Here is a 26628-nt window from a genome sequence, read left to right on the forward strand (position 1 = left end):
TGCAGCCAAAATAGGTGAAATTATGCGAATGTGAGTCCCATTGATACTGAACACTACTCCTGGGCATCCTGTAGTAAAATACAATTTTTGATGTTTGGCTTTTAATCCACTTCGCACAAATATGCTCCTCAATAATATCTAAAACCAGTCCAACACCAAAATCGTTTCCACAGCATTTTTGATAGCTGCCCTCAGCAAGGAATCTGAGTGCCGCGTATAATTTTAAAATAGGGGTAAAGCCTTCCCTCGAACGCGTTTGCAGAAATGGTCCTTAATTGTGTTTAGTAATAAGCAAAATGCTTCCTTTCAAATCTGCAAAATAACTTCATTTGAAGCTCATCATTTGTCACTTAAACATTTTCTTACTTGGTGCTAGGTTGTTCCAGGGGATTGGAATGATCACGCGAATGTTTTCCGTATTCGCGACATGTTAATCACCAACATTTTCGCCATTATAAAATAGATTTCATATCATATAATATGTTGTAATAACAAAATAACTTTTGCATATGCTTAAATTTTCGCCACAATTGTCAAATCATCACTTTCCTAGGTTGGCAGCACCAACTCAACTTCAACTGAAATAAGTTGTAATTCGTAATACCAAACAGGAGTTGAGTTGTCTGAAAGTTGAGTTGTTTTAATTACAACCCAACTAAGTTGAGTTGTATACCGTAATAGGGGCATACATTTTATAGCCGGTATAGCCATGAAAATCTGAAACTCCTTGGAGATGGGGGAGTAGGCTACCCGACGCACGTTTTCAACTTATCGTTGAAGTCCTTTGTCATTCCCGAACAATGGGAAACGGCAAGAATAGTTCCACAACTAAAGCTTGGGAAACCAGCTAACGAAGGTGAGTCATATCGACCCAAATCACTCCTCTTGCCAGTAAAGAAAATGTTTGCAAAATACATAGCACTACGACCGCGCCAAACACCATAAACACCCACATAATTTACGGATCGTGACCCATTTAATTCGTTGCGTCCCTCCCATAAATTGTCATCCTCCCAGCAGATCATTGCAGTGGGACTGCGCCATATTCTCCTGCTCCGAGAAGATATCGAACCCAATCTGGGTACAATGCAGTTCCTGCCTTAGAGGGTTTCACTTTTCTAGATGTTCTGGTCTCAGCGAGGGCAACCCCCTAACGGGTTTCATTGCGCCATGTTGCCAGGCCGCAAACCCAAATACACCGGGTGCTCCGATTTTTACCCAGAGACGCCCAGTCCCAGGGCCACAACAACACTTGCGACATATCCTCCCTGTTGTTGTTGTTGTTGTTGTTGTTGTTGTTGTAGAGATAAGGACACTCCTCCTTGGGGAGTGTTATCGATGTTGATGGTCCTTTGCCGGATGCAGATCCGGTACGTTCCGGTAACAAACACTATTAAGGTACTAGCCCAACCATATCGGGAACGATTTAGTATGACCAAATGAAAGACCACCTCGCCCTTCCACCCCCAGATCCATGAGGGTCGCCAGAGCCTCGTCTGTTAAAGAAACAGGATTCCCCACGGGTAGGTTATGTTAACAATTCGGTTGAAGAAGCTATATATTGCGCTGGCAACCCCTTGAAACAATTTGGTATTTTATTCGCCTCTTACGACAGGCATACCTGTCGCGGGTATATTCGAAGCACCCTTACCCGCTGGAGGGACCTAGCCTCCCTCAACCCAGGCGCCGGTACCCGTCACTTACCCCCAGAGTGATGACGTCTTGCCCGTTGCAGGTAAAAGTTGAACTGTAATGGGTTAACTGGGAAGATCACGGAGATCTTCCCCCGACCTGCCCCCGTCTTCTCCCCCCTCCTTTCGGCAGCAATTGTGTAGGTCAGGGAAACAGACTCTTAGTCCCTACCTCCCTTTGCACCGTTAATATATATGTTTGCGACATCCGCCCAATGCAGCTCCTGCCATGGACGGTGCCACTTTCCTAGAGGTTCTGGTCTCCGCGACGGCAACCCCTCGACGGGTTTCATTGCGCCATGTTGCCAGGCCGCATACCCAAATACACCGGGTACCCCAATGCTTACCCAAGGACGTCCAGTCCCAGGGCCACAACAGCAGTTGCGTCCTAGCCTTCCACAACCAGTCACTTACTCCCAGAGTGGCGACGTCTCCCCCTATGCACTTCAGACTTCTGCAGTTAAACTGTAATGGATTAACTGGGAAGATCATGGAGATAGTCGATTTCATGAAGCGGCACAACATCATTGCTGCGATTCAAGATACTAAACTCACAGCAAGATCTGCACTGCAGACCTGTTCTGGGTATAATGTCCACAGAAAAGATCGCGAGAACGGAAATGGAGGCGGCCTCGCGTGTATCATACACCACTCTGTGCAATATCATATATTTGATTCCGGCATCGACCGCAGGGACAGTGTCTTAGAACGTCAAGGCTTATCTGTCCGATCAGGCGATGCAAACCTAGAAATCATCAACATCTACATCTCTCCTTCCACCTGTTGCCCCAGTGGATACCGCCCTAATATCAGCGCCTTACTCACTGGCAACAATCGCATTATCTTAGGCCATTTCAATGCCCATCACGATATATGGCATTCAAACTTGCGGGCGGACAGTAGGGGTGAGATGTTGGCGGATTAAATAGAAGAAACGACGTTCTGCACAATAAACGGAGACGCCCTCACACGTATGGTACGAAGCTGTCACAGTTCGCCGGATATTTCAATAATGAGCGCAGAACTCGTAAACTGTGTCAACTGGCAGCCAATGGTAACATTGGCATCCGATCACCTGCCTATACTTACTTCGCTCGAGCGTACCGCCGACCTCAGACTTCATCGTCACAGAAAAACGCACTTTCATAAACTTTAAAAAAGGTAAGTGGGACGAATACAAATCCTTTACAGACAACCGCTTTGCTGCCCTCCCTATCCCGACTGATCCCGCCAAGGGGAGCGTGCTTTCCGCAAGGTCATTGAATCCGCCTCGGCAAGTTTCATTCCCGCCGGTAGAATTCCCAAAACTCGGCCCCACTTCCCGGCGGAGGCCGCACATTTAGCGAGAGAAGGTGACCTTATAAGACAGCTCGATCCCGGCGACCCCCAAATAAGGGATATCAACCAACGCATCATATTGCTTGTGGATGAACACAAGCGGGCGAAATGGGAGGAGCACCTAAGCGGTTGTAACCTCTCTGCCGGTGTGGTTAAACTTTGGTCCACCGTAAAGTCCCTATCGAATCCGTCTAGACACAATGACAAAGTTTCCATCGCCTTTGGCGATAAAGTGCTGTCGGATGCGAAAAAATGCGCGAGCGCTTTCTGCCGACAACATATAATGCATTCTACGGTCGGCAAAGATAGACGGAGGGCCAACTAAATTTAATATCGCTATGAAAAACAAGTTCACAATTCTGTTCAAATCGAGCGCTATCAACAGGCATCTTTATTGAAAAATATTCGTTCATATCGTCAGGATCAACCATACACTCTGACTTCATTTCCGATTTTACCCCGAGACTTCTTAGATTGTTCCACAGCAGTTTTGAAGGAAGCTTGACGTTGAGTTTGCTCTGGAAGTAAGATTTCTTAGCTCTGCGGGTTGCTTCAGTAGCTCTGTTACGCATTAGTTTGAACATTATCCAATTCTCCTCAGTTCTGTCTTTTTTCCAAGCAGAATAACACCTGTGCCTCGCATTTATGGCTTTACGTACCCCCGTAGTGAACCATGGCTGCTTATTTTTACTTATTTTTATTTTTTTAAAGGGACGTATTTATAATAGAGGTAACTAACCAACATGCAGAAATAACCAACTTTTTCGTTTAAGTCAGCTAAAAACCAACAGTCATTCCATGGTAGGACGGACGCTTCAGTAGCTAGCTCATTAATATTAATATTGCTAAAATCACGAAAGTGTATGAAATCTGGTGGTCTGTATACGTGAGAATTCAACTCTATATTGTAATTTAAAAATAACAGGTCATGGTCGCTCACACTGCATAAAGAGAGTTGCTCAAAATGCAGTATGGACGACCCATCTGATACACAAAATAAGTCAAGCAAACTAGGCTTACATTTGGGGCCAAAACGAGTAGGCAAATTATTTATCACCTTCAAACCAACACTTGCCAAATCATCCGAAAGATTCTTAGCGCGCTCGTTTTTTAAGAGCAAGTCTATATTTAGATCACCACATAGTATTATGTGTTCATACATTACGCTAAATCTATTGATCTGCTGAAATAAGTTGCTTAAATCACATAACATGCTTGGGTTATACACACATATCACAAGGCAGCGCTGAATATTAGTGAAAAACTCAACCATCAAAAACTCAACCTCGTCCAAATGGGTTGATTTGTATACTATTTTAAGTTTCAGACTCTTCTTGTAATATATCGCTATCCCTCCACCACGCTTGTCAAGCTGTCTATCGTTTCTCACAACAGAAAAGTCACATAAATTGTAAAAATTGTCGCAGTTATCACCTCTAAACCAAGTCTCAGTCACACACACCACATCAACACATGTACCCTCAAAGATGTAGCTAAGATAATCAAGCTTGCATTGATTTAAGCTCCTAGCATTTAAATGGCATATTTGAAATCCCGAATGGAAATCACTAACCAACTTTAACGAAGTTTTAAGGTTGAAATCGCTAGAGCCTACAGTTGAGTTATGCATAGTCATAGGACATAATTCCAAGCAATTCAATTTGACTGTAAAAGTATGAATCTGAAACCACTGTATTATAAGAAAAGGAATAATAGAAGGGTGATAGAAATTGAAGTATAGCAACGCCTGAGATAGAGAAGGTATGCATAATTAACCTACGTAAAAAATAACAAGTAAATGCTAACAATAAAGCAAACATAAACAAATGCATTTTGAGCATTAGAGGTAAATATGTATGTAACAATATAAATAAAAATAAAAAGAACATCAAGTTGCGCTGCTCATAAGAGAATCCACATCAGTTTTGGTGCATACAAATTTCGGCTCTTCATTGCGTTTTAAGCGTACAAAAATCTTTCCTTGAATTGAGAACACAGAGAACAATTTCTTTTTTCTTCTAAGCTCACAAGCATAAGTCATAACTTCTCTGAGCATCTTAGGCAAGCTTTCATGTAGGTAAACACTGCCATAACCCGGTTGGTCAATGTCCGATAGTGCAAGTGACCTCTTATTTGTCTTACAAAAACTAGCTGTTGCTCTTAGTAGTTTGGTACGTTCGTATGCAGAGAGCAATTTCACTACAATTGGTGAATAGTTGTTGTTACCCTTTTGCAGTTTGCTTTTAACATTTTTCATGCGGAACGCATCGCGCAGTGGGGGTGGTTTGCATTGCACACGACTGCAGATTTTTGCAAAAATATCCGAAACATTCTCATCAACAGCTTGTGGGATGCCGTTTATAATTATGTCAGTGGCGACTGCGCTGCTTTCGATTTCACCGAGTTGAGCGCGAATAGCGGCTATATCGCTATTTAAGGTGACAATATCGGCGCATGTGCTCTCAACTTCAGTAACTCTCTTCTGCATCTCCACTATGTTACGCTTCAAATTCAATGTTTCAGCAGATAACTCACCAAATCTTTGCATCAGCCTTTCCTCGGTACTCTTCACTACTGCAGTTAGCTCTTTAACAATGTTTTGCCTTTGCTGTTGCATTACTCTTTCCTCCGTTGTCCTCATAACTGCAGTCAGCTCTTCAATAATGCTTTTTCTTTCCTCTTCCATCTTCTTCTCAATTTTATCAAATGTAATTGATGGCGTTTTGGGAGTTGTTGGAGAAACAGCTTTTCTTGATGGATTTTTGCGGTTAGACATTTTAATAAAATAACAAACGCCGTTCAGTTAAAGAAATGTAGCGCCACTTATGTAAGTATTTTTATGGAAAATTTCAACTTTAATAACGAAAATACGTGAGAAACTCAAGAGCGCGACACAAACACGTCTTACTCGTATGACATCACACTTTAGTACAAGTCTTCAAGCTGTCTCTTTCCACCTTTGTCATACCTGAAAAATGAAAAATGGCCAAGGTGGCCCCGCTACTAAAGCCTGGGAAACCAGTTAACATAGGAGAGTCGTATCACCCGATATCTCTCCTACCGCCAGTAGCCAAGACGCTTGAAGCCATTTTGCTCCCCTACTTAAGCAAATTTGCAGCTAGCCTGTCATCAGCATGGCTTAAGAAAACTCCACAGCACCACCACCGCGCTAAATGCCATCAACACCCAGATAAATTGCGGTTTAAATCAAACCCCCTACCTTATAACAGTACTCGTTGCGCTTGACCTATCAAAAGCTTTTGATACGGTCAACCATGGCACGTTACTGCATGACCTGGAAGGGTCTACCCTACCACCATGTCTTAAAAGGTGGAGCGCAAATTATCTGGGTGGTCGGCAGGCATCGGTGCAATTTAGAACTGAAACGTCAAAACGAAGAACAGTTAAACAAGGGGTGCCACAGGGTGGTGTCCTATCCATACTTTTGTTTAATTTCTACCTTCGCTACCAGAAGGAGTTACTATCGTTTCCTACGCCGATGACTGCACAATAATGGCCACAGGCCCAGGCCCACAGATCGATGAGCTTTGCAACAGAATAAACGGCTACCTCCCTGATCTCTCCAGTTTTTTTGCTTCGCGAAACCTGGCATTATCACCGACTAAATCCTTCGCGACCTTATTTACAACATGGACGTCCCAAATGTCGACCATTTTGAGAATCCACGTCGATGGCACTACGCTACCGACTGTCCTACACCCCAACATTTTGGGTGTGGCGTTTCATCAGGATCTACATTTTGGTGAGCACGCAGCCGCAATTGTTCCGATAATCCAGAGCCGTAATAAAATCCTCAAATCCCTTGTTGGCAGTACTTGGGGAAAATACAAAGAAACGGTCATTACCACATACAAAGCAATTGGCCAGCCGATTACGTTCTACGCGTCCCCTATACGGTCGCCAAGCCTAAAAACTACCCACTGGAAGAAGCTACAGGCCTGCCAAAATACTGCTCTCAGAATCGCCACTGGCTGTCTCCTTATGTCCCCAGAACACCATCTACATAATGAGGCGAGAATACTCCCCATCAAAGAGAGAAATGAGATGCTAACCAAACAGTTCCTGTTGAATACCCAGAAAACTGGGCATCCCAACAAACATCTGATTGATGAGCCAACACCGCCTAGGGGCTTAAGGATCTCCGTAAGCATTATGAGGAAATACGGCACCTGAGAACTCAGCCGTATGAAGCAAAAAAACACAAGCAGGTCCTTGGTGAACTTCACAAACAGGCGTCGGACCTTTATGCCAGGAATTGCCCGGTGAATCCAGTACTCAAAGAATAGTACCCAAAACTTGCGGAAGAGGAACGCATACTCCCTAGGGAAACGCGAGTCACTCTTGCTCAACTTCGTTCTGGATACTGTAACAGGTTAAACTCTTACCTATCCAGAATCAACACCGACATACAAAATGTATGCCCCGCTTGCAATGTGTCCCCACATGACACCAACCATCTCTTTAACGGTAATGTGGAACCAACGCCTCTAACGCCCCTTTTATTATGGTCCACCCCTGTTGAAACAGCAAGTTTCCTTGGACTCCCGTTAGAGGATATTGATGACAATTTGTGATCGGTCGCAGCTGTTAGGTGGGGCGTAGCACTGCTACAACAACAACAACAACATCACGGAGATAGTCGATTTCATGAAGCGGCACAACATCCGAATTTCCGCGGTCCAAGAAACAAAACTCCCTCCTGCAGATCTGCTTTGGGTACAAGGTCCACGTAAAAGATCGCGAGAGTGGAAACGGAGGCGGACTTGTATTTATCACCCACCACTCAGTACAATGTAATATGTTTGATCCTGACATCGGCCGTAGGGAGAGCGTCCTGGAGAAGGAATGTCTGTCCGGCGAGGCGATGCAAATTTAGAAATTGTCAACATCTACATTCCTCCTGTCACCTGCTGCCTATGGCTTTGAAAAATATTCGAATAATTCGATTAATCGATTTGATTTTTGTACGTTCATTACTCGAATTCTACTATTCGAAAAGTTTATTTATTTAGATTATTCGAATGATCGCAACTCAAAAATGATTCGATTTTGTATGAAGTGTTCATAAAAAAACAAGTAAGGAAGGCTAAGTTCGGGTGTAACAGAACATTACATACTCAGCTGAGAGCTTTGGAGACAAAATAAGGGCAAAATCACCATGTAGGAAAATTAACAAAGGGTAACCCTGGAATGTGTTTTTCGAGATATCGCCATAAAGGTGGACCAGGGGTGACTCTAGAATGTGCTTGTACGATATGGGTATCAAATGAAAGGTGTTAATGAGTATTTTAAAAGGGAGTGGGCCTTAGTTCTATAGGTGGACGACTTTTCGAAATATCGCCATAAAGGAGGACCAGGGGTGACTCTAGAATCTCTTTGTACGATATGGGTATCAAATGAAAGGTGTTAATGAGTATTTTAAAAGGAAGTGAGCCTTAGTTCTATAGGTGAACGCCTTTTCGAGATATCGCCATAAAGGTGGACGAGGGGTAATGAGTATTTTAAAAGGGAGTGGGCCTTAGTTCTATAGGTGGACGCCTTTTAGAGATATCGCCATAAAGGAGGACCAGGGGTGACTCTAGAATCTCTTTGTACGATATGAGTATCAAATGAAAGGTGTTAATGAGGGTTTTAAAAGGGAGTGGGCCTTAGTTCTATAGGTGGACGCCTTTTCGAGATATCGCCATAAAGGAGGACCAGGGGTGACTCTAGAATCTCTTTGTACGATATGGGTATCAAATGAAAGGTGTTAATGAGTATTTTAAAAGGGAGTGGGCCTTAGTTCTATAGGTGGATGCGTTTTCGAGATATCGCCACAAAGGAGGACCAGGGGTGACTCTAGAATCTCTTTGTACGATATGGGTATCAAATGAAAGGTGTTAATGAGTATTTTAAAAGGAAGTGAGCCTTAGTTCTATAGGTGAACGCCTTTTCGAGATATCGCCATAAAGGTGGACGAGGGGTGACTCCAGAATGCGTTTGTACGATATGGGTATCAAATGAAAGGTGTTAATGAGTATTTTAAAAGGGAGTGGGCCTTAGTTCTATAGGTGGACGCCTTTTCGAAATATCACCATAAAGGAGGACCAGGGGTGACTCTAGGGAGTGGGCCTTAGTTCTATAGGTGGACGCCTTTTCGAGATATCGCCATAAAGGAGGACCAGGGGTGACTCTAGAATCTCTTTGTACGATATGGGTATCAAATGAAAGGTGTTAATGAGTATTTTAAAAGGAAGTGTGCCGTAGTTCTATAGGTGCACGCCTTTTCGATATATCGCCATAAAGTGGGACCAGGGGTGACTGTAGAATCTCTTTGTATGATATGGGTATCAAACGAAAGGTGTTAATGAGTATTTTAAAAGGGAGTGGGCCTTAGTTTTATAGGTGGACGCCTTTTCGAGATATCGCCATAAAGGAGGACCAGGGGTGACTCTAGAATCTCTTTGTACGATATGGGTATCAAATGAAAGGTGGTAATGAGTATTTTAAAAGGGAGTGGCCCTTAGTTTTATATGTGAAGGCGTTTTCGAGATATCGACCAAAATCTGGACCAGGGTGACCCAGAACATAATCTGTTGGGTACCGCTAATTTATTTATATATGTAATACCACGAACTGTATTCCTGCCATTTCCAAGGGCTTTTGATTTCGCCCTGCAGAACTTTTTCTTTTTCTTCTACTCAATATGGTAGGTGTCACACCCATATTACAAAGTTTTTTCAAAATTTATGTGTATTTAGCGTAAAAAAACTAGTCCAATCACCATGTTTTATTCCTTTTTTGTATTTGGATAGAATTATGGCATTTTTTTAATTTTTCGATATTTTCGATATCGAAAAAGTGGGCGTGGTCATAGTCGGATTTTCGCCCATTTTTAATACCAAGTTAAAGTGAGTTCAGATAAGTACATGAACTAAGTTTAGTAAAGATATATCAATTTTTGCTTAAGTTATCGTGTTAACGGCCGAGCGGAAGGACAGACGGTGGACTGTGTATAAAAACTGCGTAATAAAAACGGGTAAATTTTTGTTCGACTTATGGCATTAAAAGTATTCTAGCGGAACCACGCCCATTTTGAAATTTTCTTCTATTTTTGTATTTTGTTGCACCATATCATTACTGAAGTTGTGTGTTGACATAATTTACTTATATACTGTAAAGATATTAAATTTTTTGTAAAAATTTGACTTAAACATTTTTGTTTTTTTTTGAAGGTGGGAGTGTCCGTCATCCGACGTTGCTAATTTTTAGCTTCAACATATGTAGTAATAGGAGTAACGTTCATGTCCAATTTCATCATGATATCTTCAACGACTGCCAAATTACAGCTTGCAAAACTTTTAAATTACCTTATTTCAAAACTGGGCGGTGCTACGCCAATTGTCCAAAATTTTACTAATTGTCTATTCTACATCATAAGGTCAACCCACCTACCAAGTTTCATCGTTTTATCCGTCTTTCGTAACGAATTATCGGACTTTTTTGGTTTTTCGAAATTTTAGATATTATGGGCGTGGTTATAGCCCGATTTCGTTCATTTTAAATAGCGATCTGAGATGAGTGCCCAGAAACCTACATACCAAATTTCATCAAGATACCTCAAAATTTACTCAAGTTATCGTTTTTACGGACGGACGGACGGACATGGCTAAATAAATTTCTTTTTTCGCCCAGATCATTTTGATATATAGAAGTCTATATCTATCTCGATTAGTTTATGCCGTTACGGATTGCCGTTATGCGAACAAAGTTAATATACTCTGTGAGCTCTGCTCAGCTGAGTATAAAAATATTATAATGTTTTTGAAAAGAAATAAAACTAAAAAACACAAAAATCTTTTTTTATTTAAGAAATCAATAGTGAAGAGTGAAGCGAAGAAAGACCAGGTGAGTTTTTGTTCAAAGTATTTTTCTGATAAGTCCGTTGTTTCATCAACAATTAATGACAATATGTTTGCCCGAACATTCAACACTTCCTTTTTAATGCCTCGCCTAAATTATCTCCCAAGTGAAATGTCATTGTTCTGCTACATTTTATTTATAGAACAATTTTCGTGGTAAGAATTCCATTGAAGTAAATTGAAAATTATATGTGGGTAATAGATTTACGGCAAATTTTTTTAGCAGTGTTTTGAATTTTTGTTTCAGTGAAAAAGAAATAAAAGTACCAAAACCGTGCCGAAAAAGAACCAAAATTGAGAAAAAGGGGCCAGCGGACCATATAGGGTTTGAAATGCTTCAAAAACGCATGCAATTGTTAAAATAAAGTTGGAAAAAAAATGATAAAAATTTTAATATAAATAAAAAGATTATTTTAATAACAGCAGAAACGCCTTATATATTCTATATATACATCAATTGGTAAGGATTATCTCACTTTAAAATTTCAGCTAAATAATCTAAAGTTTTTTTTGAAACTGAGTCGAGAACTGTGCATGTGAATGTGCGAATTTTCACCGATCAGCTGTTAGTTGCACTACTTGGTAAGATTTACAATGCTTTCACATTTATAATATTAAATAAGATTACACTCAGCTGATTAGATCTCGACGCTTGTCAAACCGCTGCACATCAAAAACTCGGCAAAAAAAAAAATATATATATGTATAAATATTGTATATATCACAAAAAATACATTGAACAGGATTATCCTGCTTTCATTTGGCCACTTGAGGACAGTGCGCTGTCAAAACGTCCATTAAAAAAATTCATTTTATAAAGGTTTGACACAAGTCGCTGCATAGAGCTGCCAGGTAAATGTGTCTACAACGCAATCAAGCAGCAGCAAAACAGCTGCACATGTAATTTGGGCATAAAGCCCACTTGCGGAAAGGCAAGTTAACTTTTTTACTCAGAATTGACCTGAAATGACGAAATCAAACTTAAAATCATAATTGAAAAACCCTGACAACCGTTGTTAATTAATTCAATTTAATTTACGTCAAGCTGTGAAGTTGTGTTTGATTTTTACTGTGCCTTATTTTGTTTTTATATCAATAAATTTCTTTGCTTAAATAATTATTGTGCTAAAAATAAGTGTAAACACGTTGTGTACTATGTTCAGCAATTTAAAGTTCTGCTTTTCTTTACTACAATAAATTGTATCTTAAAAATAATTGATAAAGTGTATATATACATACATATTTGACGAGTCACTTTGCATATTTGTTGTTGCATTTGATTGGAATTTATTTATTTATTTTCAGTTTTCAATTGTTATTTGCTCATGCACATTTATTTCCTTTTCTTTTCACTGTCACAGCTGTTTGCATTGTGTGTTGTTAAGCGTAAGTTAATAACGATCTTAAACTGCTCATACAGGATTTTCTTACTGTGATCTCCAAACTATTTTTATTGCCTCCGTCTGTTTAACCAATTTGTACTTTACCTTATAATGTCTTGCAATTTTGTTAACTGCCAAGTGAAAGCTGATACCGAGTGTTTCGTGTCGTGCTGGCTTTGTGATGAGCTTGCTCATATGAAGTGCGCTAGTTTGACAGCAAGGGTGTGTGACGCGATCAACGATAATAGGGGCGTGCGTTGGTCGTGCTTGAAATGCACATCCACGGGAGTGGATCTTTTTAAGCTTTTAAAACATACACTCAGAGGAAAAAATACTGTAATATTAACAGTTCTCTGCTGTTGTTTTTAAAAACCGCTAAAACAACAAATTTTTTTGGTTAAACTAACGGATTTATGGTGTAAAGGAACTATAAGAAACTGTTTCTTTAACAAATAAACCTATTCAGCTTATTACAATAAATTATTGCCAGAAATTATGTTTCTCATAACAACTGACACTATTGAATTAACTGTCTCCCTGTAGATTTCAACAAAAAATTGTTAATTTAAACTGTTGGGTGTGACTGGTAATTCAACAAATAAATCTGTTGATTACTAACAGAAATCGCAGTTGATTTTCCAATTACCACTGTTAGATACACAAATCTCCATAAAATTACCAATTGCCACTGTTAAATTAATCGTACATCTGGTATTTCCCTTTATCTGGTAACAACTAACAGAATTTCCAGCTGATTTATAAATGAATCGTGTTGAACCACCGCATTTCTGTTAATTTCAACTTATGCTTAGCAAGCCATGATTTTTTGTGAAAAAAACAAAGCTGATCCCGTTAGCTTTTACATACAAGTTTGAGGCTGTTGACATAAATATGTGCATATTTTCGTTTGCAGAAGAGACGCGCAGTAAGTGAATTGTAAAAAAATTATCAAGTGTTTTCGGATCGCGGATAATTTATAACATTTGAATAATAATATGGCCGTATCCGATAGTGATTTTAATATATTTATATATGAAAGCGAAGAAGTGCAGGCAGACGAAAAGCTTTTAAGTTTGCTAAAGGAATGGGAATTGGACAAAATTTATCTTATACTAAGAAGTAAGTAAATTTAATATTAAAGTTTGCAATATCTACAAATGAAAAATTTGAAGTTTATTGAGTGTTCGTAATACTTGTGATTTATATAAAAAATGGAGATATTTGCAAAAAAAGTTGCAGTGACTGTGCCTGCGGGTAGGTACAACAAATTGATGAAATATAGGTACAACAACCATATGAAAACTTGCAACTGTTTTTTGCAAATATCTCTAGTGAAACGATTTTTTTTCTTTCTGCTTTCGGATTATTGATACCGGGGCGAAAACGCATAATTTAATACTTCTCGCGCAACTATATATGTATTTTCATATGCAAACTAAACGGGATCTAGTGAAAGTGCATATTTAATTTGCAATTAAATTATTTATTAAACCTTTTCTAATCATGTATATACTTGTTTATAGACGCGAGCGTTGGAATTGAAGAGTTGAGGTACCTACTTAACTGAAATCGACTTGGACACAATTTTTCCGTCAGTTGTTGTAGTAGGCACTAAAGCGAAATTGCGTGAAAAAATGAAATTGTGGAAGAAACAGGAGGTATGAATACTTTTTTAAATAACACCTTTTTCTTTATACTTTTCCAACTTTATTTTAGCAAATGACAAGACACATAATTTCTGTCATTATTTCAACTGTCGATGCACTGTGATTTTCAGTTTCTTTTTCAATCTTGTAGTTTGGCGAAGATGAAGATATAACGTCTGCGATTAAAAAAGTTAACCAATGGATTAAGGAGAATGAGGGTGTTTCATTCAGCTCTACACCTTTAAGTGCATCACAAACTTCGCATGGTTCACTTGAGGAAATAATATACATACATAAGTATGCATGGATCTGTGGCATTTTTATTTGATATTTTATAATGTAGGTAGACATTCAAAATATTCTGCAATATTATGCTCGAGGAAAAGACGCCCTCGATTATTACGTCGATCAACAAACTCTTACACCATACCACCAGCAAAGTATCTCAAATTGTGTTATTGACCATTATTTGGCTTCCCGAATTAAGCTTTCTTTAAACGATCTGGACAAACTTTCGAACAAGATATGCCGTTATTTTTCAGGCGAGCACACAGTATGTTTGAATTAAAATATGATCAAGCTATGACATTGGAATTAGTTTTTGATTGATGTAACGTATTTAACTCTTTTGTTTAGTCGACTTATTTTGGACGCCGTGGAGAAACTAGAAAGCCATTTGGAAAATTGTATGACCGCTATTTTAATCATCGAAAAGGAAAAAAGCCATTGAGTTTGTGTGCAAGTACTGAAGAAGCGAATAATTTACCGGTAGCCGAAAATTTTGAGACAGACGAAATTTTATGTCAAAAAATCAAGATCTGGCTGAAGCACAACGACAGCCCAGTAGAGGTAGTTTAGGATAAGTGGAAAACAACACATGGCTACAGGAAAATTGGATTGAAAAACTCACTAGAGAAAGGAGGACCGATATCCGCTTTTCTATTTGAGTGGCCGCTATACAAACATTGTATACTTGGACCAAAACTGGTAATATTTTGATCATATGTACGTGCCTCAAAATGTAAACGTGTTATACCAGTAGCTCGAAATTTCGCTTTGCGTAAATGTCTCTAATTGCTGCAGGGAAATTTGTTTTCACCCTAGTTAGCAGGTTTACATTCTAAGACGACGATATTTTACGATAGTTACTTGTGTTGCCATATATTATGAATCTAATTTCATATTCATTACAATTTTGTTTTTCCGCTGTCTTAATATTCCAGATTAATTGTGATTTTGATATCCTCTATCCGACCAAAGGAAGAAACTTATTTGCAAAGTGGAATGATTTCGTCCCCCCGATATCCAGCTATTATAAAATACACATAAAGGACAAATCCACTCGAGAAAAACTTACGATACTCGAAAGCGAAAAATTAAATGCAGGTAATGTACTAACTATATGTATATTAATAAACACGAATCGCGTTATATTTTAACACACACGTACACTTACATATATATAATTTCAGGCTCTAAAGACTACATAATCTCTCTACTACTGAATGCAGTTATTACACCAGTCGCCAGATATACAATCAATAAGGCGATAAAAAGGGTAACCATTCAGGAAGGGATGGACAGTTTTTTACTCCACGTTAACTCTGCATCAAATTTAGAAGAAACAATTTCTAATATAAAGGAACGTTTTTCTCAAGAGAAGAATACGTTGCAGCCCATAATTATAGTTACTGGTAGTACTATTACATCAATAGATAATTATATTGTTTATATAGACGGAACTAAGCCCAATTTCTCATCATTCTTGCCAGCACTAGATATATGCTTTAAAATTTTTCAAGTTTTCGATTTACAATATCCCTTATATTGCAAAGGTGTTTGGCTTTTTATTCAAAAGTTTTTTTTTTGAAATTGACACAAAATACGACGAGCATCAGTCAAAAGTTAGTGGGCTTATATCTCATTTGAATTCGTTATTAAATAAAAATTAAAATGCATTCTGCTTCCTTTGCAAATGCAGCATTGAAACGGTTAAGAAGTTAATAACTCACTTTAAGGACAAACGTAAATTGAAAAATTTTGGTGTGTAAAAATGTGCGCAGAAAAATTGTTTCCAGCATTTTTCAAGCAAATGGTCATTTGCAAAACATCTTAATAGACATGAAAAAGATGCCCGTGATGATAACTTGAGCTTTAGTTCCGTTAAACCAAAATCGGTAAATTTTACCAACACAGCACTATCATTAAATAATTGTCAAGATATTCAAACAAAAGATACAAATTGTAAAATGAAAAGTGATCCAAAAGATGAAATTATCGAAACTGCCTTGCTATTTTCATCTGAACTGTATTCAAAAAATAATCTAAATCGTAAGGATGCTCTTAGTCTTCAAAAAACTGTCACGAATATATGTAAAGTTATAGTTACTAATATCAAAGACTTACTTAAAAATGAAATGAACTTTCCCTTAGCACCCAAATTAAATGAGTGTTTTGAAGTTAGTTCAGATCCATTACAACATGTAAACACGGAATATAAATTTTGTAAATACATTCAAAACAAAAACTTGTTTAAAGCTTTTCGGGAGCATACTATAAACAATGAAATTGTACCACGAATCCGACTTGGAAATCCCTCTTTGGCGGAAAGTAGTTCTAAAGCTTATATAATGCCATTACGCTTCCAATTTCAAAAAATATTCGAACTAAGATCTATTTTTCGAGAAACATTGAAAAACACACAATTTTTACAAAACCAGACGCATTATTCGAAGTTTGTAAATTGATCTATTTTTAAATCAAAGGTTGGCATAATTGGTAAAGACAAGTGGATTATACCATATTTTCTTTACTCCGATGACATTGAAACAAACAATCCCTTAGGAAGCCATGCAACTAAAGATTCAATATGCGCTATCTATTATTCTTTTCCGACTATGCCGCAATATTTACTATCTAGCTTAAATTTTATTTTCGTGGCTGCACTTGTCAAAAGTTGTTACGTGAAAGATTTTGGTAGTAACTCAGCTTTATATGGTCTCGTTGATGAAATTAAAATTTTAGAAGAAAGGGGCATTGAAATAAATGCCAATGGAAATATTTATCATGTTTTTTTTTTACATTAGAACTTATTCTAGGAGATAACTTAGGGATGTAGACAATACTTGGATTTTGTAAATCGTTTTGTTCTGAAAAATTATGTCGTCTTTGTAGAAGATCTAAGGCAGATATACGAAAAGATTGTATCGGAGTAAACGATTACTTTAGAAATATGCACAATTATTCAGAAGACCTTGATTTAAATAATTACAAAGTTACTGGAATAGAAGAAAACAGTATATTTAATGACCTTAACACCTTTTATGTTACTAATAACTTTAGCGTTGATGTGATGCATGACATTTTTGAGGGAATTTGTCGATATGAAATATGCAAATCACTATTATACTTCATTGAAAAAAAAATATTTTTCTTTAGAGTTTTTTAATATACGCAAACAAAATTTTATGTACAGGGAAATCGAAATAGGTAATTTCTCGTGTCCGTTAAAAATGATATGCCTTCGTAAGTCAAATTTAAAAATGACAGCAAGTGAAACTCGTACATTCACACATTTCTTACCATTAATTATTGGAGATAAAATACCAAGAACTGATGAAGTATGGAAGCTTATCATTTTATTAATTAAAGTCATTGATATTTGCCTGTATTCTACTTTCACTGTAAAATGTATTGAACTTTTAATAGAAACCATATCTCGTCATCACGAATTATACTTAAAATTATTCGGACCTCTTATGCCAAAACATCATTTCTTGGTTCACTATGGCTCAGCAATCAAAGCAGCTGGACCTTTGAAATATACTTGGTGTTTGAGGTTTGAGGCGAAACATAAAGACTTAAAAAAATATACGTCTGTTAGTTATTCTCGGAAGAATATTTCTTAGTCACTGGCAATGAAAACATCTTATCAATTTTCAAACTTTCTTTTGAAATATAATGATGCAACACCATATTTAGTATATACTGAAGATGGAGTACACGAAAATAATACTATTGATTCTTTCCTTATGACTAGTAATTTAACCACAGAGGGATTCGTTTTTGCTAAATCAGTGACATTTAAAGGTAGTGTCTATAAAAAAAAGTTTTATCTAACGAGTTTTTCAGAAAATTTATATTTACACAAAATTGAGGGATTACTAATCGACAAAGAAAATCATTTTTTTATAATTTCTTCTAAAATCCACTTGAAAGAATTTGATGTACATTACCAGTCATTTGTTGTTGGAGCTAATACTCAAGAAATCTGTTTAAATGCAAACGAATTTTTTACTAGTCCCCCGATGCATATATACAGTATGGCTGACGGTTCAACATATCTAAGAAATAAAAGGCGTAATTTTCAGTTTTATCATTATTAGCGGGTTATTTAATGCAATAGTGCGAACGTGTGACTTATTTATGATTTATTTAAGTATTCAAAATGTAAAATGAAATTTTAAAATTAATACAAGTTTTTTGTAGCTATTGACCCAGTGTGTATTAGTTATTTTAAACACAGTTAAGTATTATTTTTAAATATACATATTTAATTACTAAAAATATGTAAAATAAATGAGTGAAATAAAGGTTAACAAATATATCCATCCCGTTTTTTTAATCATTTTGGAAACTAAATTGTTTATAAAAAGAACCAGTTTTAACTTTCCACAAAAACACATTTTCTCTTAAATCAACTGCATTTTTGTGGTTAAATGAACAGGTTACACTTTTATTTACACAAAAAAATTTGGCAAAATAACCGTCTAAACTGTCAACAATTACCAGATAAACGGTTGAACCAACCAGTTACAAAAGAGGTAAGTCGACAGTAAATTTGTGAATTCAACAGTAAAATTGCTGAAAAAATATGGTAAATCAACTGTCACGTTCGTTAACAGTTAACAGAAAACTTGTTGAACCAACGAATTAATAAAAGTTGATTGAACAGAAATTTTGAAAATTCAACAGTGAAACTTTTGAGCTGTGGGCAATCGATAAGCATCTGTTGTTTTAACAAATAAATCCTTTGGATGTGATTTACCTGTGAAATCTGTTGTCTCAACCCCTAATTTGGTTAATATTACAGTATTTTTTCTCTGAGTGTACCCGAAACGCATTCTCTGAAATCGGTAAGGAACTTTCTACATTGGGAGATAAATTCAAGTATTATGAAAACTTGTTTAAAACTTTTAAATGTATTACCGATTCAGCTGCTAATGCTAATAGCGACAGCCGTGACAGCAAACGAAAACGAACTGATGTCTCGGCTGGCGTACTGACCCTAGACCCCGTTCAAAACATACATAACACAATCGTTCCGGCACCCAGCACGATAGAATTAATAAACTTAGCATCTCCAAGTCCACATACAATAGAGCCTTCAACATCAAAAGCACCTCCAACAAAACCAGCAGCTAGAAAAAATATTGAACCTTCACACAGTTCTCAGGCGACTCAGCCTGGAACTAGGAAGTTGGTTGTAGTCCCTCCTAAAAAAATCGATATTCGTGTCAAGATTCGAGAGGAATACTACTGAGGAGGATATGAAATCGTATATCTCCTCAAAAAGGAAAACCGATCACGTAACAATTCGGAAATTTAATTTTAGTTAGTGTATCTTCCTTTAGAGTAGATGTACCTACTGAACATTTTGATACTATCTTGAGTAACGATTTTTTCCCCCTGGGGCACTTGTGCGGGAGTTGAATATAGGCGTTATAAGAGTGTTCCAAACTTAGCAAAGATCCCTCTTAATAACTCTGAGTCAAAAAACTGAACGTAAAATCTGCTTTAGATATATTTTATCAAAATGTTAGAGGCTTAAACACCAAATTAACAGAACTGTTTTTAAAATCATTTAACTTAAGTTACGATATAATTGCTTTTACCGAAACTTGGCTGAAACCTCATGTCTTTAATTCAGATATCCTCTGTAATGACTACCAAATATATAGAAATGACCGCCTGAACAGAGTTGGGGGTGGAGTTCTGCTTGCTGTACACTCTTCAATACCATCTGAAGAGATTAGCGTACTCGCCATCGATATAACTGAGTTCTTGTGCATACGCACTCAACTAGCAAATATCCACATTTATTTAGCCATCTGTTATATCCCGCCATCTTCTGAACTCTCCGTGTATATGCATCATATTTCCTAGCTAAAAACTGTTAATTCGATGCTAAAGCCTTCCGATTCCATTATTGTCTTGGGTGACTTCAATATGCCGCACGTAGCATGGTGCATCTCTGACTTTAATATCGTACCAGTTTCCTCAAAGTCTTCCAACAATAAATTTCTAGCCGGAATGGCTGAACCTTGCCTTTAACAAATCAACATCCAATCGAATAAATTCGGAAAAGTATTAGATTTGTGGATGATGACTAATTATTCCATTAGTCGATGCTAACCCATTATTGAACCTGAAGATGCTTACCACCCTTCCCTCAAAATAGTTTACGAAGTGGTAAGTAGTGCTCGTAACTGCGGCAATAAACGATACAACTCCTGTTATCGCTTTGACTTTGCGAAGGCCAATTTCAAAAAATTAAATCGTGATTTATCTCGAACAGTGTGGGCAATATTTAATGCTGATGTGGAGCAAAGCGTTTCTCACTTTTACAATACCATTTACTGTCTTTTTGAAAAATACGTACCTAAGCGGATTTGTGTACATTCCGATACAAGCCAAGTATGGTTCACTAAAAAGCTGAAAAGTTTAAAGAATAAAAATCTCGGTCTTTCAAGTTGTTTAAAAAGACGGGTTTACATAACCATTACTTACAGTACTCGATTATAGGCTGCAAGTATTTTCAATTGAACAAAAAGTGTTACAAATCTTATGAATGAAATAATGAAAAGAAATATAACTTGCAACCCGAAGGCATTTTACGGATTCGTAAACTCTAAGCGCAGGGTGAAAGGTTTTCCATGAAATTCCAAGATAATATTTTCAGCGATGATCAAGAGATCGCCGGCTTCTTTGCGGAATTTTTCAAATCAAATTATTGATACCAACGTTTCGCCTAATGAATACCCATACCATATTGATTCGTGTTAATCAATCAGAGCTTTAAACTTTAAAAGTTTCATATACATACAGCCCTGATAGGATCCCGACACACTTTCTTAAAAAATGTCCTGCAAATATCTATCAGCCGCTAACAGATTTATATAATTTATCTTTAATATATGGCGTTTTCCCAGAATCTTTTCTTATCCCGCTTCATAAAAATGGAAGCAGGTCTTCAATAGAAAACTACCGGGGCATAACAAAGTTATCCGCTATCCCAAAGTTTTTTGAGGCTATTGTTACCCACCACCTAACATTCTCTATTTCCCCCATAATTGCAAGCTCACAACATGGGTTCTGTAAGGGCAAATCAACTATCACCAATTTACTGGAATTTACCACTCACGTTTCTAATGGATTTAGAAAAGGTCTTAACACCGATGTAATTTACACCGATTTCAGTAAAGCTTTCGACAAAGTATCACACCCATTACTTACTCATAAGCTCGGTCAACTTGGTTTTTAACCCCGTTTTATATGTTGGATTTCTTCGTATCTTGGTAATCGTACGCAAAAAGTAATGTTTAACAAGTAAGGAAGGCTAAGTTCGGGTGCAACCGAACATTACATACTCAGCTGAGAGCTTTGTAGACAAAATAAGGGAAAATCACCATGTAGGAAAATTAACCTAGGGTAACCCCAGAATGTGTTTGTATGACATGTGTATCATATGGAAGGTATTAAAGGGTATTTTAAGACGGAGTGGGCCATAATTCTATAGATGGACGCCATTTAGGGATATCGCCATAAAGGTGGACCAGGGCTGACTCTAGAATTTGCTTGTACGATATGGGTATCAAATGAAAGGTGTTAATGAGTATTTTAAAAGGGAATGGACCTTAGTTCTATAGGTGGACGCCTTTTCGAGATATCGTCATAAAGGTGGACCAGGGGTGACTCTAGAATTTGTTTGTACGATATGGGTATCAAATGAAAGGTGTTAATGAGTTTTTTAAAAGGGCGTGGGCCTTAGTTCTATAGGTGGACGCCTTTTCGAGATATCGCCATAAAGGTGGGCCAGGGGTGACTCTAGAATTTGTTTGTACGATATGGGTATCAAATGAAAGGTGTTAATGAGTATTTTAAAAGGGAGTGGGCCTTAGTTCTATGGGAGGACGCCTTTTCGAGATATCGCCATAAAGGTGGACCAGGGGTGACTCTAGAATGCGTTTGTACAATATGGGTACCAAACGAAAGGTGTTAATGAGTATTTTAAAAGGGAGTGGGCCTTAGTTCTATGGGAGGACACCTTTTCGAGATATCGCCATAAAGGTGGACCAGGGGCGACTCTAGAATTTGTTTGTACGATATGGGTATCAAATGAAAGGTGTTAATGATTATTCTAAAAGGGAGTGGGCCTTAGTTCTATAGGTGGACGCCTTTTCAGATATCGCCATAAAGGTGGACCAGGGGTGACTCTAGAATTTGTTTGTACGATATGGGTATCAAATGAAAGGTGTTACTGAGTATTTTAAAAGGGAGTGGGCCTTAGTTCTATAGGTGGACGCGTTTTCGGGATATCGTTATAAAGGTGGACCAGGGTTGACTCTAGAATGCGTTTGTACAATATGGGTATCAAACAAAAGGTGATAATGACTATTTTAAAAGGGAGTGGGCCTTGGTTCTACAGGTGGACACCTTTTCGAGATATCGCCATAAAGGTGACTCTTTAATGTGTTTGTACGATATGGGTATCAAATTAAAGGTATTAATGAGGGTTTTAAAAGGTAGAGGTGGTAGTTGTGTGTGTGAAGGCGTTTTCGAGATATCGACCAAAATGTGGACCAGGGTGACCCAGACCATCATCTTTCGGGTACCGCTAATTTATTTATTAAATATGTAATACCATGAACAGTATTTCTGCCCAGATTCCAAGGGATTTTGATTTCGCCCTGCAGAACTTTTTCATTTTCTTCTACTTAATATGGTAGGTTTCACACCTGTTTTACAAAGTTTTTTTCCAAAGTAATATTTTGCGTCAATAAACCAATCCAATTACCATGTTTCATCCCTTTTTTCGTATTTGGTATAGAATTTTATGTACAGGGAAATCGAAATAGGTAATTTCTCGTGTCCGTTAATAATGATATGCCTTCGTAAGTCAAATTTAAAAATGACAGCAAGTGAAACTCGTACATTCACACATTTCTTACCATTAATTATTGGAGATAAAATACCAAGAACTGATGAAGTATGGAAGCTTATCATTTTATTAATTAAAGTCATTGATATTTGCCTGTATTCTACTTTCACTATAAAAGATATTGAACTTTTAATAGAAACCATATCTCGTCATCACGAATTATACTTAAAATTATTCGGACCTCTTATGCCAAAACATCATTTCTTGGTTCACTATGGCTCAGCAATCAAAGCAGCTGGACCTTTGAAATATACTTGGTGTTTGAGGTTTGAGGCGAAACATAAAGACTTAAAAAAAATATACGTCTGTTAGTTATTCTCGGAAGAATATTTCTTAGTCACTGGCAATGAAAACATCTTATCAATTTTCAAACTTTCTTTTGAAATATAATGATGCAACACCATATTTAGTATATACTGAAGATGGAGTACACGAAAATAATACTATTGATTCTTTCCTTATGACTAGTAATTTAACCACAGAGGGATTCGTTTTTGCTAAATCAGTGACATTTAAAGGTAGTGTCTATAAAAAAAGTTTTAAAAATAAATAAATGTAAGGCGCGATAACCTCCGAAGAGATCTAAGGCCGAGCTTCTCTTCCAATTTGCGTCATGCTCCTCTTGATTTTTCCCTACAAATTGGCCGGACGGGACCTACATGTTTTATGCCGACTCCGAACGGCATCTGCAAGGCAGATGAGTTTTCGCTGAGAGCTTTTCATGGCAGAAATACAATCGGAGCGCTTGCCAGACACTGCCGAGGGGCGACCCCGCTTAGAAAAATTTTCTTCTAATTGAGAAATCTTATTTCTAAAATTTTGATGTTGCTTTGCCCGGGAGTTGAACCCAGGGCATACGGTGTGATAGGCGGAGCACGCTACCATCACACCACGGTGGCCGCCAAAAAAAGTTTTATCTAACGAGTTTTTCAGAAAATTTATATTTACACAAAATTGAGGGATTACTAATCGACAAAGAAAATCATTTTTTTATAATTTCTTCTAAAATCCACTTGAAAGAATTTGATGTACATTACCAGTCATTTGTTGTTGGAGCTAATACTCAAGAAATCTGTTTAAATACAAACGAATTTTTTACTAGTCTGCCGATTCATATATACAGTATGGCTGACGGTTCAACATATCTAAGAAATAAAAGGCGTAATTTTCAGTTTTATCATTATTAGCGGGTTATTTAATGCAATAGTGCGAACGCAGTGACTTATTTATGATTTATTTAAGTATTCAAAATGTAAAATGAAATTTTAAAATTAATACAAGTTTTTTGTAGCTATTGACCCAGTGTGTATAAGTTATTTTAAACACAGTTAAGTATTATTTTTAAATATACATATTTAATTACTACAAATATGTAAAATAAATGAGTGAAATAAAGGTTAACAAATATATCCATCCCGTTTTTTTAATCATTTTGGAAACTAAATTGTTTATAAAAAGAACCAGTTTTAACTTTCCACAAAAACACATTTTCTCTTAAATCAACTGCATTTTTGTGGTTAAATGAACAGGTTACACTTTTATTTACACAAAAAAATTTGGCAAAATAACCGTCTAAACTGTCAACAATTACCAGATAAACGGTTGAACCAACCAGTTACAAAAGAGGTAAGTCGACAGTAAATTTGTGAATTCAACAGTAAAATGGCTGAAAAAATATGGTAAATCAACTGTCACGTTCGTTAACAGTTAACAGAAAACTTGTTGAACCAACGAATTAATAAAAGTTGATTGAACAGAAATTTTGAAAATTCAACAGTGAAACTTTTGAGCTGTGGGCAATCGATAAGCATCTGTTGTTTTAACAAATAAATCCTTTGGAGGTGATTTACCTGTGAAATCTGTTGTCTCAACCCCTAATTTGGTTAATATTACAGTATTTTTTCTCTGAGTGTACCCGAAACGCATTCTCTGAAATCGGTAAGGAACTTTCTACATTGGGAGATAAATTCAAGTATTATGAAAACTTGTTTAAAACTTTTAAATGTATTACCGATTCAGCTGCTAATGCTAATAGCGACAGCCGTGACAGCAAACGAAAACGAACTGATGTCTCGGCTGGCGTACTGACCCTAGACCCCGTTCAAAACATACATAACACAATCGTTCCGGCACCCAGCACGATAGAATTAATAAACTTAGCATCTCCAAGTCCACTTACAATAGAGCCTTCAACATCAAAAGCACCTCCAACAAAACCAGCAGCTAGAAAAAATATTGAACCTTCACACAGTTCTCAGGCGACTCAGCCTGGAACTAGGAAGTTGGTTGTAGTCCCTCCTAAAAAATCGATATTCGTGTCAAGATTCGAGAGGAATACTACTGAGGAGGATATGAAATCGTATATCTCCTCAAAAAGGAAAACCGATCACGTAACAATTCGGAAATTTAATTTTAGTTAGTGTATCTTCCTTTAGAGTAGATGTACCTACTGAACATTTTGATACTATCTTGAGTAACGATTTTTGCCCCCTGGGGCACTTGTGCGGGAGTTGAATATAGGCGTTATAAGAGTGTTCCAAACTTAGCAAAGATCCCTCTTAATAACTCTGAGTCAAAAAACTGAACGTAAAATCTGCTTTAGATATATTTTATCAAAATGTTAGAGGCTTAAACACCAAATTAACAGAACTGTTTTTAAAATCATTTAACTTAAGTTACGATATAATTGCTTTTACCGAAACTTGGCTGAAACCTCATGTCTTTAATTCAGAGATCCTCTGTAATGACTACCAAATATATAGAAATGACCGCCTGAACAGAGTTGGAGGTGGAGTTCTGCTTGCTGTACACTCTTCAATACCATCTGAAGAGATTAGCGTACTCGCCATCGATATAACTGAGTTCTTGTGCATACGCACTTAACTAGCAAATATCCACATTTATTTAGCCATCTGTTATATCCCGCCATCTTCTGAACTCTCCGTGTATATGCATCATATTTCCTAGCTAAAAACTGTTAATTCGATGCTAAAGCCTTCCGATTCCATTATTGTCTTGGGTGACTTCAATATGCCGCACGTAGCATGGTGCATCTCTGACTTTAATATCGTACCAGTTTCCTCAAAGTCTTCCAACAATAAATTTCTAGCCGGAATGGCTGAACCTTGCCTTTAACAAATCAACACCCAATCGAATAAATTCGGAAAAGTATTAGATTTGTGGATGATGACTAATTATTCCATTAGTCGATGCTTACCACCCTTCCCTCAAAATAGTTTACGAAGTGGTAAGTATTGCTCGTAACTGCGGCAATAAACGATACAACTCCTGTTATCGCTTTGACTTTGCGAAGGCCAATTTCAAAAAATTAAATCGTGATTTATCTCGAACAGTGTGGCCAATATTTAATGCTGATGTGGACCAAAGCGTTTCTCACTTTTACAATACCATTTACTGTCTTTTTGAAAA

At 37.3% G+C, this 26628-nt stretch overlaps 1 protein-coding gene and 1 long non-coding RNA gene across 11 annotated transcripts in view; both read left to right on the forward strand.

Moving 5' to 3' along the window:
• Positions 1-26628, forward strand: part of unc-5 — a 259848-nt gene that overhangs the window by 198443 nt on the left and 34777 nt on the right. The window lies entirely within an intron of this gene.
• On the forward strand, positions 12316-17672 carry LOC137244322 (uncharacterized). Of its 3 annotated transcripts, none has more exons than XR_010950900.1 (5): positions 12316-13452; positions 13857-14532; positions 14616-14966; positions 15203-15365; positions 15452-17672. It is a non-coding gene; the product is annotated as an uncharacterized lncRNA (long non-coding RNA). The 3 variants fall into 3 exon arrangements; XR_010950901.1 differs by lacking the exon at positions 12316-13452 and having other exon boundaries at positions 13462-13991; positions 14131-14532; XR_010950899.1 differs by lacking the exon at positions 12316-13452 and having other exon boundaries at positions 13462-14532.

This window comes from Eurosta solidaginis, chromosome 3 (genome assembly GCF_040869045.1).
Source record: "Eurosta solidaginis isolate ZX-2024a chromosome 3, ASM4086904v1, whole genome shotgun sequence".
Lineage (NCBI taxonomy): Eukaryota > Metazoa > Arthropoda > Insecta > Diptera > Tephritidae > Eurosta > Eurosta solidaginis.